This window comes from Phodopus roborovskii, unplaced genomic scaffold, assembly GCF_943737965.1.
Source record: "Phodopus roborovskii unplaced genomic scaffold, PHOROB, whole genome shotgun sequence".
NCBI lineage: Eukaryota > Metazoa > Chordata > Mammalia > Rodentia > Cricetidae > Phodopus > Phodopus roborovskii.
In genome coordinates, this window is record NW_026126549.1 from 25,421,057 (window position 1) to 25,439,879 (window position 18,823).

Here is an 18,823-nt window from a genome sequence, read left to right on the forward strand (position 1 = left end):
CTCTCTCTCTCTCTCTGTGTGTGTGTGTGTGTGTGTGTGTGTGTGTGTGTTATGTGTGTACCACAGGATACTTGTGGAAGTCAGAGTACAACTCAGGAGTCAATTCTCCTCCACCACCCTGAGGAACCCAGGGATTAAACTCAGGCCTTCAGGTCTGCCTGTATTGAAGAGCACTTACCCACCCTCTGCCAACCTTTTGCCTGAACATGACAGATCATCTCACATAGGTACTTTCACTGAATACATAGCACTAACCTCCTTCCTCACCTTGTGTCACCCCTCTGAGGGCTCACATAGGGGGAGAGAAAGAATGTTCAACAGGCTGAACCTGGAACCATTTATATTCTCTTGGCCCCAGGAGGCAAGAAGAAGGGTGCAGGCTAGAGAGAAGATGAGAGTTCTTTGATATTGTAATAGTCCCTCAGGAGCCAAAGACTCCATTCTTCATATAGAAAAATGGGAGGACTTCCAGGAAGAAGTGATGGAGGATGAATAGCCTTGACAGGGCAAGTGTTGTAATTTAAGAAGAGCAGCACTAGAGAGAAGACACCATGAGACAGGGTTCAAGCAGAGATTTTTTTTTTTAAAATTAGGGAAAGGGATCATAAGAAGGGGAAAGGGGAGGGGAATATCAGACAGACAGAGAGGGAGAGAAAGAAAGAGGAGGATGGGAGGTGGGCAGGGCCCTTTTAAAAGGGAACTGAGTGAATGTGCACAGATACTGCTCTTAGTGGCTGCAGCTGAGGTGTATCCTGTCAGAACCCCATGGGCAGGCCAGTACAAATGCCTGAATACTGAAGCAAGTCTCTCAATGACAATGTAGTTCATTGCCATCTGATGCCAGTATACTCTTCTTATATATAATACTGGTTGCATTTCCCAGAAACATTCTTTTTTTATTGTGCTAAGGAGACTGATCTGCCCTCCTAGTTCCTTTTTCATCACAAGAGTCTTCTATATAATTAATTCACTAAGATCTTTCATCCTCATCAAAGTTCTCTGCTTTAAATCCTTTGATGTTCCCACAGGGACAGAGGACAGGGGACAGCAGGTTGCCAGTGACTTGCTTTGCCCTCAGAGCAGGGTAGTGTCCTCCCTAAGAACTGTTCTTTCTTGCCAATGGTCTTTTTCACTCTGTGGGATTTGTTTATCCACTTTTCAACCATCCCAAGGGGTTCTGTCCTGTGAATTGCAACAGCTCTTCATCTGTACTAATGGTTACTCCCACCCATTTTCAGACCAATTTATTATCAAAATTGTTAGTATTTAGAAGCACAGATACTCTAGTGAACAAGGGAATTAAGAAATGATGGGCTTTCTTTGAGACAAAGCATAGTTTTTTTTGTTTTGTTTTGTTTTTTTAAGTGTAAAGAGTCAGTATAAAATCTATTACATAAGTCAGGACACACTTTAAAGTAAACAGAAATATTTATTTAAAATGGCATTATGGCACTGATTCCTAACTGGGATGATACACAAAATTCTGAATATACTATTATTATTTTTACTTTTGATTATGCAACCTCTAAAACAGCTATGAAAATCTGATATATCTTTCATAAAATTATGAACAGTCCTAATTTCCCTTGGCCATTGAAGTTTGCCAGATCTAATTTCCTTCCTCTACTAGAAAATTGATTTTACTTCCTTAATCCTGTTTAGATAGATGTATATTTCAAGCACAGTACTCTTTCCATTTCACCTGCCCCACCCCTGCCCTGCACATCTGTAGTTTCCCATGCTTTTGTCTTCTACTACCGTGATGATGGAGGAGAAGGTATATCGAAGTATGAATGAAAGGCACAACTATATGCTGTCGGATGATCCTCTTGTACATTGTAAAGATTTGTCGCTCAAATTGGAGAAAAGGTACCAAGCCACATGGCTAAACATAGATAAGAATTATGGGTTAATTTAAGTGTAAGAGCTAGTTGGTAATAAGCCTGAGCTACAGGCCGAGCATTTATAACTAATATAAGCCTCTGTGTGGTAATTTGGGGAGCGGCTGCCAGTTATTTGGAAGTTGCTGGTGGGACAGTAATTTCTGTCTACAATTATATTTAACTATACACATTTGAATCAATTATTTAACCTTGTTAGCCATAATTTCATTTGTTAAAAGAGATGACATTAACTTTATACCTCATCCTGCTAGTTAAAAGAATGACACAGTATAAAGCAAATGTAACGCAGACAATGCCTCAAAACATTACATAATAAAAATAAAACAAAAGCAGAATGAAACACATTCATAACACAACCCATGCTCTGATTACAGTAATATGTCCCATAGTAGTTGCATACCTACTATGTTCCAGAAAGAGCTCATATTGACATTTGTTATAACACCAGGCAGTACTGATTGGCAAGTAGCCACTGTCTTTTACCTACATGGCCACCCTTCTCCTTTCCTACAATACTAGTCTTCCTTTCTAGTATGTAAACAAGAAGTTAATGTTTAAGTATGAACAGGACTCTAGAACTCTTAGTTAGGGGTTACATTCCTGCAATAAAACACCATAACTGAAAGTAACTTAGGGAGAAAATGGTTTATTTCTGCTGACAATCAGGTCACACTCTGACACTGAGGGAAGTCAGGGCAGGAACCTGAAGGTACAAATTGAAGCAGAGATAATGGATGAACATTGCTTACTGAATTGCTCCTCACAGCTTGCTCATCCAGCTTTCTGATACCATCCAGGGCCACCTGCTCAAGGATGGGCAGTGTCCAAGGTGGCCTGGACCAACCCACAACAATCATTAATGAAGAAAATGTCCTGCAGACTTACCTACAGGACAAGCTGCTGCAGTAATTTTCTCAGTTGAGGTTCCCTTCCCTGATAACTTTAGCTTGCGTCAAGCTGACATGCCACCAGGAAACACCATTGTAATGTCGTGTTCTGATTAGGACTGGAGAAGTCAGTCTCCACAAGTGTTCTGTGTTTTAGCCAACCAACACTGTCGGCACTCCCACTCCTGTCTCTCAGAGGGCTGGCCACACCTTTCATGTATATCCACCCTGTCTTTGGGGAGGCCCAGTGGAAGCAGGGAAGCCCAGAGGGTCTTCTTCCTGCCTATCACCAAGTAGGCATTTTGACACATATATTTTGATAAATATATGACCAAATCCATCGATGTCACTGGAGCCTGTCCCTGAACCATGACTGTGGGCTAGTGCTACCTGATTCTCACATGACTCTCTAAGGTCATGACTGAGTGCTGCTGGCCACCATTTTCCTAAGTAGATCTTTAGGGGGAAATTTCAGCTACTTTTGGGTTTGGTCTGTGAGTGGCTGGAGGCAGAAGGAAAGCAATGAGTCTTTCTCGGAAGACCGCCATGCTCTGCTGCCTCAGTGGGCTGGCAGGTGTCTTGAGTTGAACTGAGGATGGGCACATGTGAGGTTCTTTCACCATTTATTTACATTTTAGTTCTATTTAATGGTAGGCATCTTTAAAAATTCATAGATTGCCTGCTCATCATGGTTAAACTTGTTTCTTAAAAGTCCTTATTTGTTTTATGTGTACGAATGCTTTGCCTGCATGTATACCTACATATCACCTGCATGTCTGGTGTCCGTGGAGGACAGAAGATGGTTAGATCACCTGGACCTGAAGTTGCTGATGGTTGTGAGTCACCATGTGGGTGCTGAGCATCAAACCTGGGTCCCCAAGAGAGCAGCAAATTATCTAAATTGCTTAACCATCTCTCCAGCCCCTGAATTTCTTTATTATTACCAAATGGATAATTCCCATAAAAATTTAAATGTCATGTACACAGAAATTGACTGATTTTTTTTTTTTTTAAATGTGGGCAGAGGAGCTAGATAATGAAACTGCAATGTGCGGGTTCCTGCCTGAGCTCATTAGCATCTCCAGCAGGTTTGCATGAGTCAAGCTCTGAATTTACTCTCCGGCTCCAGTGCACTCTCTACAAAAGGAAAAGGAATTTCAGAATGTGGCTTCAGCATTCTACTAGAGCTGTTATCACTCTCTTTGAAATATACTTTAATAAGACAATAATACATATGAGTATTGGAAAACAGTGATCCTAGAACCCACCTTCCCACCCCGAAAAGGTCACCGGGACTTCCCTAGCTAACATTCTGATCAGATCACATTGCCATGGCAATGGGAAAGTCAAATAATAGTGAATTTCCTGCTTAAGACAGTCTCCAAAAGTGTGCTTGGTGGACAGTGTGTGTGACAAGCCGTTCATTTTGACACAGACCAGTAACTCATCAGTTCAGAGGGAACTCTAAACTGAATGTCTTCTCCAAAGAAACATATCCCAATTTGAAACATTTAGTTTGTATTGGAGAGTTATTCATTGAGCGAGTAAACAGGGTCATTGTGACTTCTCTGACATGGAGTTGCTATCATCCTTCTGAACTAAATGCCATTGAACCGTCTTTAAAGTTACACATTATGTAATTCCCAGTGTGACTGCTCCATGGGAATCTCAGCGTGGCCAATGGAAGCTGTGGTAGCATGTGCACTGTAAAAATTTTCTTTGACCTACTAACATTAACAATGAAAATAGGGATGTGTAGTATGTAATGAATTTGTATAATTATATTCTCTTTTTCTTCTAATTTATATTCTAGATTATCTTCAAATACCTACCCCCTAAAACTCAACACTCACCAAGACAATGTGTATATCAATGCATGCTTCTTTCCTGGGGATTTCTGGTGTCTTGAGACAGGGTCTTACCTTAGGCCAGGCTGGCCTGGAGCTTATGGTGATCTTCTGTCAGTTTCTAAGTGTGGCTGGTGTGGACGAGTGACTGCTCTCTCTCAGCTGTATCTTCTCCTCCTCCTCCTCCTCCTCTACCTCCTCCTCCTTCCCACTCCTCCCTTCCCCTCCTCTTACCCTGCCCCATGCGTGTGCTCTGATCTAAGCCTGTGAATGTGGAGGTTGGTGTTGGATATCTCCCCCTATTGCTCTACATCTTATTTTTTCCTTGGGGCAGGGGGGCACAATTTATCACTGAATCTGAAGTTTACCCTTTCAGCTAGACTGGCTGGTCAGTAGGCCTCCAGGATCTGTCTGTCTCTGACTCCCTTCCCCCACCACTGGCATTATAGCTCCTTGCTGTCATAACCAGACTTTAAGGTCTGTTCTGGAGACCTGAACTCAGGTCCTCATGCTTATTCAGCAAACACTCTCCACAGAGCAGTCTCCCCAGGCTCTTGTCCCTGTTTACTTAAATCAAACTTCAAATGAGTGAATATCTCTAATAAAATAACAGATCCAGAGTCTTACCTTATTACTATATGCAATTAACTTAAAATGGATCAAAGAACAAAATATTCACGCTGAAACTATCAGGGTCTTAGGAGAAAGCCAGTAAGAATGAATTTCCATGACCTCAGATTTGATGAGAGGTTTAAGAGGCATCATTGCATCATCATAGTGAAAATGAATAGACAGACAAGACTTCAAAATTAAAACCCACTGTTTCTGAAAGGACAGTGTCAGGAAAGTAGGAAGTAAGTTTGCTGAATGCCTGCCTGTAATCCCAGAAGGCAGGTTTTAGGGGAAAGAAGACTGGAAGTTCAAGGCCAGCCTAAGCTGGGTGGCAAGCTGTTTCAGCAAAACAACAACAAAACATAAAGCCAGCCAGCAAACAAAAACAAAGCCACTTAGAATCGAAGAATATATTCGTAAGTAATACAGCTGATAACCCTCAGGTATTTAGTGTAAACTTCAACAATGAAACACATACAGGATAACCCAGTTGAAAATGGACCAAAGTTTCAGATAGACATTTCCCCCAAGGAGCATGTGTCAACATCCAGGAAGTATGTGAGTGCAGACTCTCCACTGCCACTCAGGAAATGCAAATCCAGGCCACACTAGGGTGCTCCTGTGATCATTCTTTGTAGTTAGCGTGACTGGATTTGGAGTCAGTCATCTAGGAGACACGCGGCTGGGCTTGTCTGTGAGTGTATGTCCAGAGATACTTAACTGAGAACGGAAGGCCTGCTTTAAGCATGCATGGCCTTCCCATGGGCAGGGTGTTATATTGAATATGAAGAAGCAAGCTCAGTGTGAGTATTCTCGTCTTTATGATTCCTGATTGGACTCAGTGTGGCTGGTTGCCTCATGCTTGCACTGCTACACCTTCCCATCCATGTTGTCTGTATCCCATCTTAAAACTGTGAACCTAAAAAAAGCCCTGGGTATGGGTGGTGAGGGAGTGAAGAAAGGAAAGACATAGAGACAAAGTACAGTGAAGCTGAGATCAGGTGGGGCTACAGCCACCCTGGCAGCCCCGAAACAGCATATTTGTTAGGTACAGCACAGGGAGAGGGGTTAGTTAGTCTTAGAAGGCCAGCAGTGTCAGGCTGCAACATCTGGGAGGAGGAAGCCACAGTTGCTAGTCTACATACACTGATCAATCATTCATAAACACTCATATTTGGACTCCCAAGAAGAGCTTTGCCAACCCTCTCAGCCTGGACCATACGGATAATGGCTTTGCTGATTTCCCATGGGTTCCAGAGCCTGGGAAGCCCTCTACATGGCTGTGCTCATGTCAGAACACACATCCACTCAGGGTTTCACTCAATCAGCATTTCCTCTACTACTCTGTCACAGTGACCAGGAAGGCAACTAACACAATGCTCCACTTAAACTGGTTATACTGGTGACACGAAAGGAGTGGGTGGGACAAGGGGCATAAGAACCTTGAGTCCTGCCACTGGGGAAATAATAGGGTGGAAATAAGGAAAACGGTTGGTTTTCTCAGCGCTCTAACCATAGAATTGCTACATGATTCAGCAATCGTACTTCTTTGCTGTTTATCCGGGACAGTATTAAAAACAGATGCTTCATCAAAAATTTATAGACAGATGTTTATAGTAGTCTTATTTACAACAGCCAAAAGGTGGAGAGAATACAGAAATTCACTGTTATGCATGGATTAAACAAGACATAACATAGCAACAAACAGAAACTTGTTATAGTCAGTTTTAGCACAAGGCTAGGAACTCCTTTTTTAAAAATTAAAAAATTTACTTTTCATTATTAATCCCAGTTCCCCCTCCCTTCCTTTCTTCCACCCACCCGCCTCCCTCCTTCCCACCCCCCCATCCACTCCTCAGAGAGGGTAGGCCTCCCTTGGGGAGTCAAAGTCTGGCATACCAAGCCCCTCCCCCACCCCTTGTATCAAGGCTGAGCAAGTTATCCCACCACAGAAAATGGGCTCCAAAAACCCAGTTCCTGGCACCCAGGATAAGTCCTGGTCCCACTCCCAAACAGATCAAGTCACATAACTGTCACCCACATTCAGAGGTCTAGTTCAGTCTCAGGCAGGTTAGGACCTCCCTTTTCAAGTTGCATATGCTGGTAGGTATTAATGTCAACTTGCCACAAATTAGAATCACCCTAGACTGGAACCTCCTAAAGGATTGTCCTGATATGGGATGATGCACCCCAAGTGTGGCAGCACCTTCTGGTAGCAGCCCAGATAACAAAGGGGACGGCAGCAGGAAGATGATAGACCCTTCTCTCACGTGGCTTTCCTGATTGCTGGATTGTCATTCCATTTTGAAGCCACGCCAATTTACCCCATGGTTGCTGCTGAGTCACAGATTCAGAACTATGTTTTTAGAATTCCATCATGGACTAAGGACAAGTGGCTCTCTAGGAATCTTTCAGGATTTGGAAACCAGGCTGGGACTGCTGAGGGACCCAGTCTTGTAGACCAAGAAAGTGTTGGGTTGTTCGCCACTGCAGAACTACTCTGACTGCTGAGCCACTTGGTGTCAAGCACTGAGGAGCCATCAGATTCTCAGCTCTCAGGTGTGAGGTAATTGTTATCTTTTTAAATGTAAGTTTAACAAATTGTCTTAATGTTCATCCTATTGGTTCTTTTTCCTTTAGAGAACCCCAGATAAATACAAACTGTGGTCTTGGGGGGTAGTTCTGAGAGAAACAAAGATGTAAGGATGAATTTCTCTAGTGAGCTTGGTATATCTGGAGCTGGTTCTCCAACTGGATGGAACCTATGGTGTAGAGACTCCTCTGGTAGCATGGAGAACACTGAACACACAGAATGTGAACTAAAAGGCTATGCGAGATGTAATTTGTTGTTCCTGGTTGCCTTGCTACTATTTTGAGGAGCAAGGAACTTAGTGACCCTATGTACAATACCTTTGAAAATTTGTGGGAAAATAAGGATGTTGGCTGTTTCCCTTTGGCACAGTTGAACAAAGTAACAGCAGCATCAACAACAACAGCAGAGATGGATGATAAAACTGACAGGCTCCAGATGTGCATAAACAGTTTAAAGATTTCTAAGTGTCTGCTGCATTAGTATTCAGGCATCTGTACTGGCCTGCCCATGGGGTTCTGACAGGATACACCCTCAGCTGCAGCAACTAGGAGCAGCACCTATGCACATTTACTACATTTCCCTTTAAAAGGGCCTGCCCACCTCCCATCATCCTCTCTTTCTTTCTCTCCCTCTGTCTCTGTCTCTCTTCCTCTCTCCCGCTGTTCCTGTCTATGGAGTCTGGTCTCCTCCCTTCTTTCCCCCCTTTTTTGGGCCCCTTCCCCCCAAAACCACAAATCAACAAAAAACAAAGCAAAAAATCCTTCCATTTGAACTCTGTCCCATGACATCTTTCTTGTGCCATTTTTTAAAATTACACATCCGGAAAGAGGACCTTCTCTCCAGCTTGAGTTGAAGAAGATCAAACCCTTCATTACACAGTAGCTGACTTATAACACAGATTCAGTTCCTAGCCTTGAAGAGGGTCAGCAATTAAAAATTAAGGCACTAATTGGAAAAAAAAAAAAGGGATCTGTGACTTGTCATGGAAACGTGTAGGGGGACTCTAAGGTGTTTGAGGGTGTTGAGTTGTCAGATTCTGATGGGCCCATTCAGCCCAAGGAAACAGTCTTCCCACCCATGGCAAATGATGTATCCCCACCTCATGCAGTGTTACCTCATCTGTCCTTGCCTAGAGGAATTTAATTCTGCATACTAGAAAAAGTTTCCCTAAAGGATGTGACAGACACAGCAATGCTGATGTCCCCTAGGGACCATCTATCATTGCGGCTAGACATACAACTAGCCTTACCACTAAGGCCACAAGAGATGAGGTAGAAAGTGTGGGTGGTCTAGGAGGAGACACACAATACCACTAAAGAACTTGATGAGATTTAAAAAATTTTGTCAAACAGAAATCTGTGAAATGCATGTGGGGATGGGTTTATAGCGTATGATATAATGTGGAAAGAATACAAAACCAAATCAAGCTAAGTTTATCAAGATGGGCCCATTGAACAGAGATTCTAGGCTTCCTACCAATAGACTCATCCCTGGGGAAGACTGATTCTCCCTCTCTCAGTAGCCTTAGCTCTTCATCCATGGATGGTGCCCTGTAAGACTGGTATGTCAACTGGTATTGTCATTGTACAGGTCTTGTTTACACACACATACTGTTGAGATTTCATGGTTGCACCTCCTCTGCCATGTGTAGAAGATAAGATTTCACCAGAAACCCTGGTCCTCTGTCTCTTACATTCTTTCCACCCCCCTCTTCCCGAGTCTTTGGTGTAGAGGTTGTGTTGTAGATGTTATCACTTGGGGTTGGATACCATTGGTTGTTCTCTGCATTTTGAGCAGTTGTGGATTTCTGTAATCATTGCTACCCATTGTAAAAAGACGATTCTTTGATAAGGGGTGAGAATTTCATCTGTGGATATATTGATAAGTATATAGGGTGTGTTAGCAATTATACTAGCTTAGGAAAGTAACAGTATGAATCATCTTCTATAAATGATATCTTAAGGGTTACACCGAGTCTTCTTTGTTATAAAATAATTTTGTAACTAAAACAATTTAGTTTATTATGCTTTCACTTGAAATATCTGCAAGAAAATAGTGTAATTTAAGGCTAAATGGCAATTTAGAAATGTATTACAGCTTGTCTCTGTAATCTTTTCAACTTCATTGAAATATGAGAAAATCATTTAGTCTACATAAAATGGACCAACTTTTTAATAATGTGGTTAAGTTTTATACCAATTAAAGTTGTTTGTGCCACATACCGTCTTGCACATAACAATATAAATAAGAAAAATAATCTTTTATTAGCTTGTTAGAGAAGCCATAGCTAAGTATCCCAAATGAGTAACATGAATCACAAAAGTTTATTGTTTCTCCATCTCGGAGACTGGGGTTGGGCAGGCCCAGTTCCTCTGAATGTTGTATAGGAGTCTGTGCCCTAGGCTCTTCCTCCAGCCCCATAGCATTGCTAGTTTTCTTGTAGGAGAATCACCTGGAGCTCTGCTTTCATCCATAAATGAGATTTTGCCTGTGTGCAAGTTGTTTTCCTGATTTCACCTCTGTTTTTAAAATAATACTTTCATTTATTCTTTGAAAACTTCATACATGTACTTTGATCAAATCTACCTTACTCTATCCACTCCATTCCATCTAGATCAGTCACATGTTCCTCACCCCCAAGTCTACTTAGTGCTACAGGTATGTGCCTATTGTAAGGCCATCTACTGGAACATTAACAACATTTCAAAGGGCTGCATCCCTAAGGAAAACTGATGTTTACTCTTCCAGCAGCCATCAACCACAAACAAGTCTTCAACTAGACATGAAATTCATGAGCTCCTCCCTTATTCATTTTGGAATTTTAGGCTTATCATTTGGGCTGTTGCTTGTCTTTCCTTAATGGCAGACTATAAAATAATCCCTCCCTTCCAAAAGGTGATTTTTAGCCTGATTTTTTTTTACATCACAGCCATAGAAAGGAAATTAAAATCCTTTCCCCATATGCATTTTTAGTATAATTCATGACATTTTTATAACAACTAGATAATTCATAATAATTACCAGAGATAACTATGTGTAGGCCTCAAGATACTTTCTTTTAAGGAATAGAAAATTGTACAGAACACCATAGTCTCCTACTGCTTTTTCTCCCCAAGTGTTCTGAAGGCCGACAGCAGTAACTGTGCAAGCCCAGCAGGATGGTGGACACAGAGCCTTAGGCAGGTCAGGCCCAGTGAGTCTTCAAATTTTGTTCTTCATCTCAAACACCTATTCAGAGTTTTTCTTTCATCACCACAGTTATATGTTTTTGAAAGTAACATTTACTGTTATGATTTTCATTTGGAGCAAATTATTCTTTTTATCACTTCGATGAATTTAGACAAGTGTACACAGTCATGCATTACTCCACAATCAGAACAGAAACTTCCCATCATTCCCCAAACTCCTTCCTGCTCTCTATAGATGATGGGCTCTCTGCCTCTCTAGCTGTCCTTTTTTGTGAGTGTCATAAACAAAGTGTGGTTTTACCCAGCAGTCTTCATTAGCATAAGCTCTTTCAGGATTTGCATTAAGGAACATCAACAATCCATTTAGTGATATTGCTAATACATTCTGTTACATGGTTCATCAATTCTCCATTCACATTTCTTTATTTCTTAATTTCAGATGCTCTGAGCAAAGAGACTGTGGATTTTGTATCAGTCTTTGAATATTCATTTTTATTTCTCTTAGTTAAACACTAGAGATGAGGTTGTGGTTGGCATAGCAATTGTGTAGTTAACCTTTTTAGGACTTGCCAACATGTTAAGTGTTGGTGCCAGTTTTCATTCCTGAACAATATGTGAATTTCCAGCTAGTCACCATCCTTGCCTGTCAGATTAAAAATTTTAGTCATATCCCAATAGGTGTGCAGTAGTACCATCTTTGCATGGTTTCCTTGTGCATTTTCTCAATAACTAATGGAATCGAGTGTCTTCTCTTAGTGCTTATATGACAAATATCTCTTCTTCATTTAAACAGTGTTATTTCCTTACTATTGACATGTGTTTATATATTTTAGTCAGGAACTTTCAGTATATCTAATGGCTCTTCACTTTATGATAAGGCTGTATCACAGTGAAGTCCTCCTTATTCAAAAGCACATTTTATAAGTCTGACTACAACTCAATGTATCTTTACTCTTGGTGTTTTGAGACAGGGTTTCTCTGTATTGCTTTGGAGCCTGTCCTGGAACTAGCTCTGTAGATCAAGCTGGCCTCCAATTCACAGAGATCCGCCTGCCTCTGCTCCCTACTGCTGGGATTAAAGGCATGCGCCACCAACACCTGGCTTAATCTATCTTTTCTTAGACACAATATGAACACTGGCATTGCCTTAAAATTGGCAATGTCATCTTATAAAATGTTTGTTTGAATGTTGCCTGTTAACTTCCTGAACAGTACATTGTTAGGGTGTTGGTCACTTACCAAACCATCACTCATATGATTTGAATATTATAGCAATCTAATATAAGAAGGGTGACTTTAATAAAACAACAAATTTGTTTCAAATAAATGAGAATGTCATTGCAGAGCTGCTCTCTGGTTTGAAAAAGAATACAGATGCAAGGGTGTTTCATTTCTGTCACTGAGATTTTTTTCATCATTAAATAAATGCTTTTCTCTTAAAAAAAAAAGAAAGAAAAGAAAATGGGTCATCTCATGTAATAATATTTACCAAGAAAATATATTTATTCTTATTACTCACTAATGTTTCTTTTATGAAAAATTCATTCCAATTAAACATAAATGTTTTTACTTAGTGTCTCTTTCTCAAGTGACCTTTCCACATTGATATTTATAAAGTTTCTCAGGGTGCATAAAGAGACACAAGGAGACCTGAAGATCGGAGCCTGTCCTGCACTGAGAAGGGATGATCTGTGTGTCACGGGAGATAGGTGTGAGCACCAGTGCTCAACATCACCGACCCTACACAAATGCACACTGTGTGGCTTAGGAAAGTGATGACAGAGTTTCTGTTTCCCCTGGTCCCACAGCCTGTTAATCCAAAATAAACACACAGAGGCTTATATTAATTACACATGGTTTGGCCTATGGCTCAGGCTTCTTATTGGTTAGCTTTCTCTTAATTATTAACCATTTTCTTTAATTTGTGTATCTCCATGTTGTCTTGGCTTATTGGAGAATGCCCAGAGCCTCTTCTCCCCCCCCCCCCTCGGCAGCTACATGGCATCTCTCTCTCTCCTTTTCTCTGCCTTTTTCTTGCCAGCATCTTCCTGGTCTGATAGCCCTGCCTATACTTCCTGCCTGGCTACTGGCCAATCAGCATTTATTCACCAACAAATAAGAGGAACATATTCAAAGCATACAGAAAGACATGCCCCATCAGGAAAGGATGAACAGGAATGATCCCTTTGGACTTTTCATTCATTACCATAAGAATATCAGTGTTTCCCCATGCAATACAACAAATGGAATTTAAATAAATATCAATCTGGGAACTGTGGCACATTTCTAGACTCCCATTACTCAAGAGGCTGAAACAGGAAGCCTAACTCCTGTGAGTTCAAGGAGTACCTGGGCTATATAATGAAGCCTCCTTGGGACACATAACAAGACTTATTTCAAAACAAAGTAACCAGGCCCAGCAAAATAAACATATCAATCCTATTCCTGTGTAACTGGGATTTTTTTTTTTACCCCTCAAATACCATCTTCACATTCCCCCTAACAAATGATGGAATTTCTTTTACTTTTCTTTTTTTATTTTGGGGAGAAGGCTAAATAATATTATTTATTCTGTATTAGGTTTCAGTAGAGGAACAGAACTGATAGAATATATATATATATACACACACACACTATATATATATATATATATATATATATATATATATATATATATAATTCATTAGTGTGGCTTACAGGCTGTGGTACACAATGGCTATCTATACTGTTGGAAAGTCTAAGTTTTTCAGTCCATAAGGCTGTGTGTCTCAGCTTGGTCTTCAGTATATACTAGAGTCCCAAGGAACTAGGCTCTAATGCCAGTGAAGAAATGAATTTGCCAGGGAGAGTGAGGGCAAACAGCCAAAGACCAAGAGCTTCCTTCCTCCATGTCCTTTGTATAGGCTGTTAGCAGAAAACGTGGCCCAGATTAAAGATGGACCTTCCCACCTCAAAAGATCCAGATTAAAGGTGTGTCTTCTCTCTTCAAACGATTTACTTTAGAAAAATCCCTCACAGGCGTATCCAGCCACTTGGGTTTCAGTTAATTCCAGATGTAGTCAAGTTGACAACCAATAATATCTGTCACATATACAATGTATTTCTTTCATTTAAAAATTTAAAAACTACATCATTTATTTAGTGTGTGTGTGTGTGTGTACATGTGTACATCACAGGACAACTTTCTGTAATCAATTCTCTCCTTCCAGAATGTGGGTCCTTGGGATTAAACACAGGGCATTCAGCTTGGCAGCAAAAGCCTTTACCTGGCCAATCCTTTTGCCAGCATTACCGTGAATTTTCTTTATCTTTCATAAGATGATTGACATCTAGATTAGTTTCATCAGTTGCTCACTGTGAATAGAGCTGTGATGAATGCTAATACTGAATCCTGTGTATTTTGGTGTCACTGGAGGGAAAAGTTATATCCCTAGATTTGTACCCTAATCAGAGAAGTGTCTTTTTGTACTAGATAGCAATTGACATAGAAACACGCAACTGGTCAGCATGCAGAGCATAAGGAAGTGTGGCTACCTCATCTCCAATTGGCATATCTATATCCTCTGAATTCTGAAGCATCACCTGAGAAGACAAGGCAGAAAGATTGTAAGAGCCAGAATCAAGGAAGACCAAGGTAAAACTGTGTCTTCTGGACGTGACAGTATTGCTAAATACATGTATTCATAGCAGATGTGGCTGTTTGCAAGATCAAGCCAGTCAACATTATAGCAGGAACAGGGAAGGACTCAAGACCCTGCTCCTAAATTCAGTACTGGCAGTTGATGGCTTACAGGGGAGGGAAAGTCAGTTTTCTTTAAGGATGTGGTCCCTGGTAGTTCAATCACATTCCAGTGGATTGCCTCACGTCTGTGAGTATGTAGGCAGCACAAATTGGATTCAGTAGGTTATAAAGAAAAAAAGGACTTGAATGAGCATGGGTAGGGAGGTGGTACTGAATCTGGGAGGAGCCAAGGAGTAAAGTAGGAGTGAATATGATCTAAATGCACTGTACAAAATCCTCCGTGTAGTGGTCTTTAACCTTCCTAGTGCTGAAACCCTTTAATACAGCTCCTCATGTTGCGGTGACCCCCAAACATAAATTTATGTTCTTTGCTACTTCATAACTGTAATTTTGCTATTGTTATGAATTGTAATGTAAATGTTTTTGGAGATAGAAGTTTGGCAAAGGGGTCAGAACCCATGGGTTGAGAATATTCTATTAAAGAAAAAGCATGCTTTAGCTACAAATGTAACTCATTGGTAGACTCTTTTCCATTCCTCCAGCTTGGTCAGAAGACCAATCTTTCAGCACTCCACAGGAGCCACACCAAACTCTGGACACAGCTCCCCCCTCTTGGCTTTGAAGTTTCTCAGGAAGAATCACAGAGGGTCTAGAAAAGGAGGGTCTCCAAAGGGAAGTAGTCTGGGAGCTGGGGGTTCACATGCTGCTCTTTGAGCCTGGGGCCTAGTGACACTTTCTTTCTGACAGAAGGAAGTCAGAGGACATTTGTTTCTTATGTGTATCAAGGCATTTATGAGCAAGAATGGTCTGAGGCTAGAGGAAAGGAATGTCATTCTGAACTAAAATCATGCATTAAAAAATAGCTTCAATTTCTAAAACCTTTGAAACATCCAAGAAAAAAATTTTTTTATCACAATCTCAAATATTCCTACTAACTTTTTTCTCAAAGGAGATTATGTGTTTATTCTTTAGGTATTAGTAGTTCATTTAATTTTAAAATGAAACTCAATGCTATTTAAAAATTTGGGGGGTATGGTATGATGAGAAGAATTTACTCATTATGTGTTTGTGCAGTTCTTAATGGTGTCATGGTCCTGATGTTTTTCATGCTGATGGTTAAGTGCAACTGTGGAGTATGTGGAAATGACTGCCATGCTAATTCCACAGTTGATAATGGCTAGCTTGCTGCCAGACTGTGGGTGCTAATTACACAGTGATAACACATTGCTGGATGTGGTGTATGAGTTGTGCAGGGGTGAACTTAGAAGCCTGCAGGCTGCTGTCAGTGTGACATCACCTAGCATTGGAATTTCTTTTGATCTTGAAGGACATTTATTATTTAAGAAAATCCAGTTGTGACTAGATATCCCATGGTCAGCTCTCTGAATTTTGACTTGGGGCTTCCTGCAATGGTCTCTTTCTTCTGTGAAAAGAAGTTTCTTTGATGATGGGCAAAATCTACACTTATCTGTGAATATAAGGTAAGTACTTAGAATGTCATTAGGAATCACACTGGTTTAGGAAATTGGGGTATGTCTCTTGGGTCTGTCTTTTCCAGTCATTGGTGACTGGCACAGTTTACAGTACCAGGCAAAATTTCTTCGCTGTTAAGCAGGCCTTAAATCTGATTTGACAGATGCAGATAACCTCTAAGATAAAGAGTCCACTATTTCATCACTGTGAAATATCTTGCTGGCTCAGTTATTTTTGTGATTCATAGGTTTTATAGCTGGATAGGATGACCAACTGTCTTCTTCCTTGACAACTTGATACATCTACAATGCAATTCCTGAACTCAAGGCTCAGAAACATTGCAGGAAAGGGAAAAGAATGATTGTAGGAGCCAGAGGACAAGGAAGTCTGCTGTAACATTGTGCCTTCTACTTGTGACAGGGAAGACACAACCATAAAATCTCAACAACACAGCTGTCTAAAGAAGGCCTGAGCAGTTCAAAAACCAAGTATAAATGGGTGAAATCTCACGGGTCTCATCACTAGATGACAAGCAGCCAATTAATGAATGGCACACCAAAAGAGGGAGAATAAATTTTCCCCAGAGATGAGCCTCTGATAGGCTCTCCACTACCAAGTGATCCACTCTAGAAACATGTCTACAAGTCCAGACAACACTGAAGGAACTACAAAGTTTGTATTTATGTATTTATTCCTTTATATGCATAAATACTAACTGGTTAAAAAAAAAAGGAGACTCCAAGCTGGGCGGTGGTGGTGCAAGCCTTTAATCCCAGCACTTGGGAGGCAGAGGCAGGTGGATCTCTGTGAGTTTGAGACCAGCCTTGTCTACAAGAGCTAGTTCCAGGACAGCCTCCAAAGCCCCAGAGAAACCCTCTCTCGAAAAAAAGAAAAAAAAAAAAAAAAAAAAAAAAAAAAAAGAGAGAGAGAGACTCCATGATTTGGGAGGGTAGAGAGGGCATGGGAGGAGTAGGAGGGAGGAGAGGATGGGGGAAATGATGTCATTGTATTTTAACCAAGTTAAAACATAAGTTTTAAAAAGGAAACTTTTGTAAGTGAGAAGCTTGAAAAGAAAAACTTTTTCAAGTGATGGAGGAGAGATGAAAGGCTGCTGGACGAGATGAGCACATCAGTTAGGAAAAGTTCTCTGACTGAATGAGAGCATTTCTTGTGAGGAGCTGGAAAGGATTGGTGCTGTCTAGATGGGTTACTATGATGAGAAATGATGCTGGACACGTGAATTCTGTGCACAGCAAGCAGAGAAGAGACATAAAAAATGATTGGTTTTGGAAGGTTAATAACTTTTAAGTTGGCTCAAGGAAGACCAGGACGATGAGTTTAGAATTGAATGTGTCAGCTTCAACTTGTCCTTCAGCCCAGATGGGCAAATATTTTTAAAGTAGTTTTATGGGAAAACCCTGGTAAAAGCAATTACACACCCTCTCTTCAAGCCATCACCCTCAACTCTGATCCTTGAATCCCCACCTCACCTTTTTATATGGCAGACATAATGATTTGTAATATTAACCCTTATTTTTACTACTTTGATTGCAATGTAATTTTCCCCTTTCCAGTATCAAAACGCATTTGGCAGGGATGCTCAGTGAGATTATTTAGGGGGTAAAGACACTTGCCACCAAGCCTGCCAAGCTCAGCTCAGTCCTTAGTTTCTATGTGGTGGACGAAAAGAACAGATTTCCACAAGTTGTCCTTTGTCCCCTGACTCCCACATGGCATGTGGCATGTATGACCCTCCCTCCTCTCCACACCCACATAAAATAAATATAAAAACCCTTAACATGTATTATTTGCATTGCTTTTGCCTCTTGCCACTTCTTAAGCTGTTGCCTTAGTCTTTGTGAACTTGTAGTGCAGTCTTTAGGGTGTAACAATGATTGCTGTCTCTTGTCTGACTCAGCTGGCATTGTAGGATATTTGACCACACCGTGAAACCCAAGGCTGTGTTAATAAGATCAACCTGGGGTCAGGAGGCAAAGCCGGCAACTAGTTGACAAAAATTAGCCATAGAGAATATGGAGGATCTAGGAAGACAGATAGAGAGACACTCAGGAAGGAGTGGGGAGGGGCTTCTAGTTTGACAGCCTTTTTGGTTTGGGATGGGTGGAGAGACACTCTCTTACTGGGTCTCCAGACAAAAAGAAAGGGCAGTTGGTTACTCCTCAGCTTCTCTGAGCTAGCAGGTTTTCAACCCAACATCTGACTCCTGAGTCTTTATTGGTAAATAGAACGATAGAGACTTAGGTAAAAATTACATTTGGCAGCATTAGCAGAGCCAGTGCCAGCGGGACCGGGAATCCCACCAGGCTGAGGTCTGAGCAGTGGGGTGCTGACTGCAGGGCTGCTCAGATGGTAGTTAATGTATCAGTAGATGCAGGTGTGGCCGCTAAGCTGCTAGGAAAACAGCAAGCTGGCCTTTGGTTCCTTTCATTTTCTAACAGTCCTGGTTAAGACCGACAGTGCTGTGTGGAATGGTGGAAATGGATGTCCAGCTCTTCAGTGAACCCAACCATTTCTCATCCAGTGTGAGGTCAGTGGCTTCTTTATGCATGCTTTTAA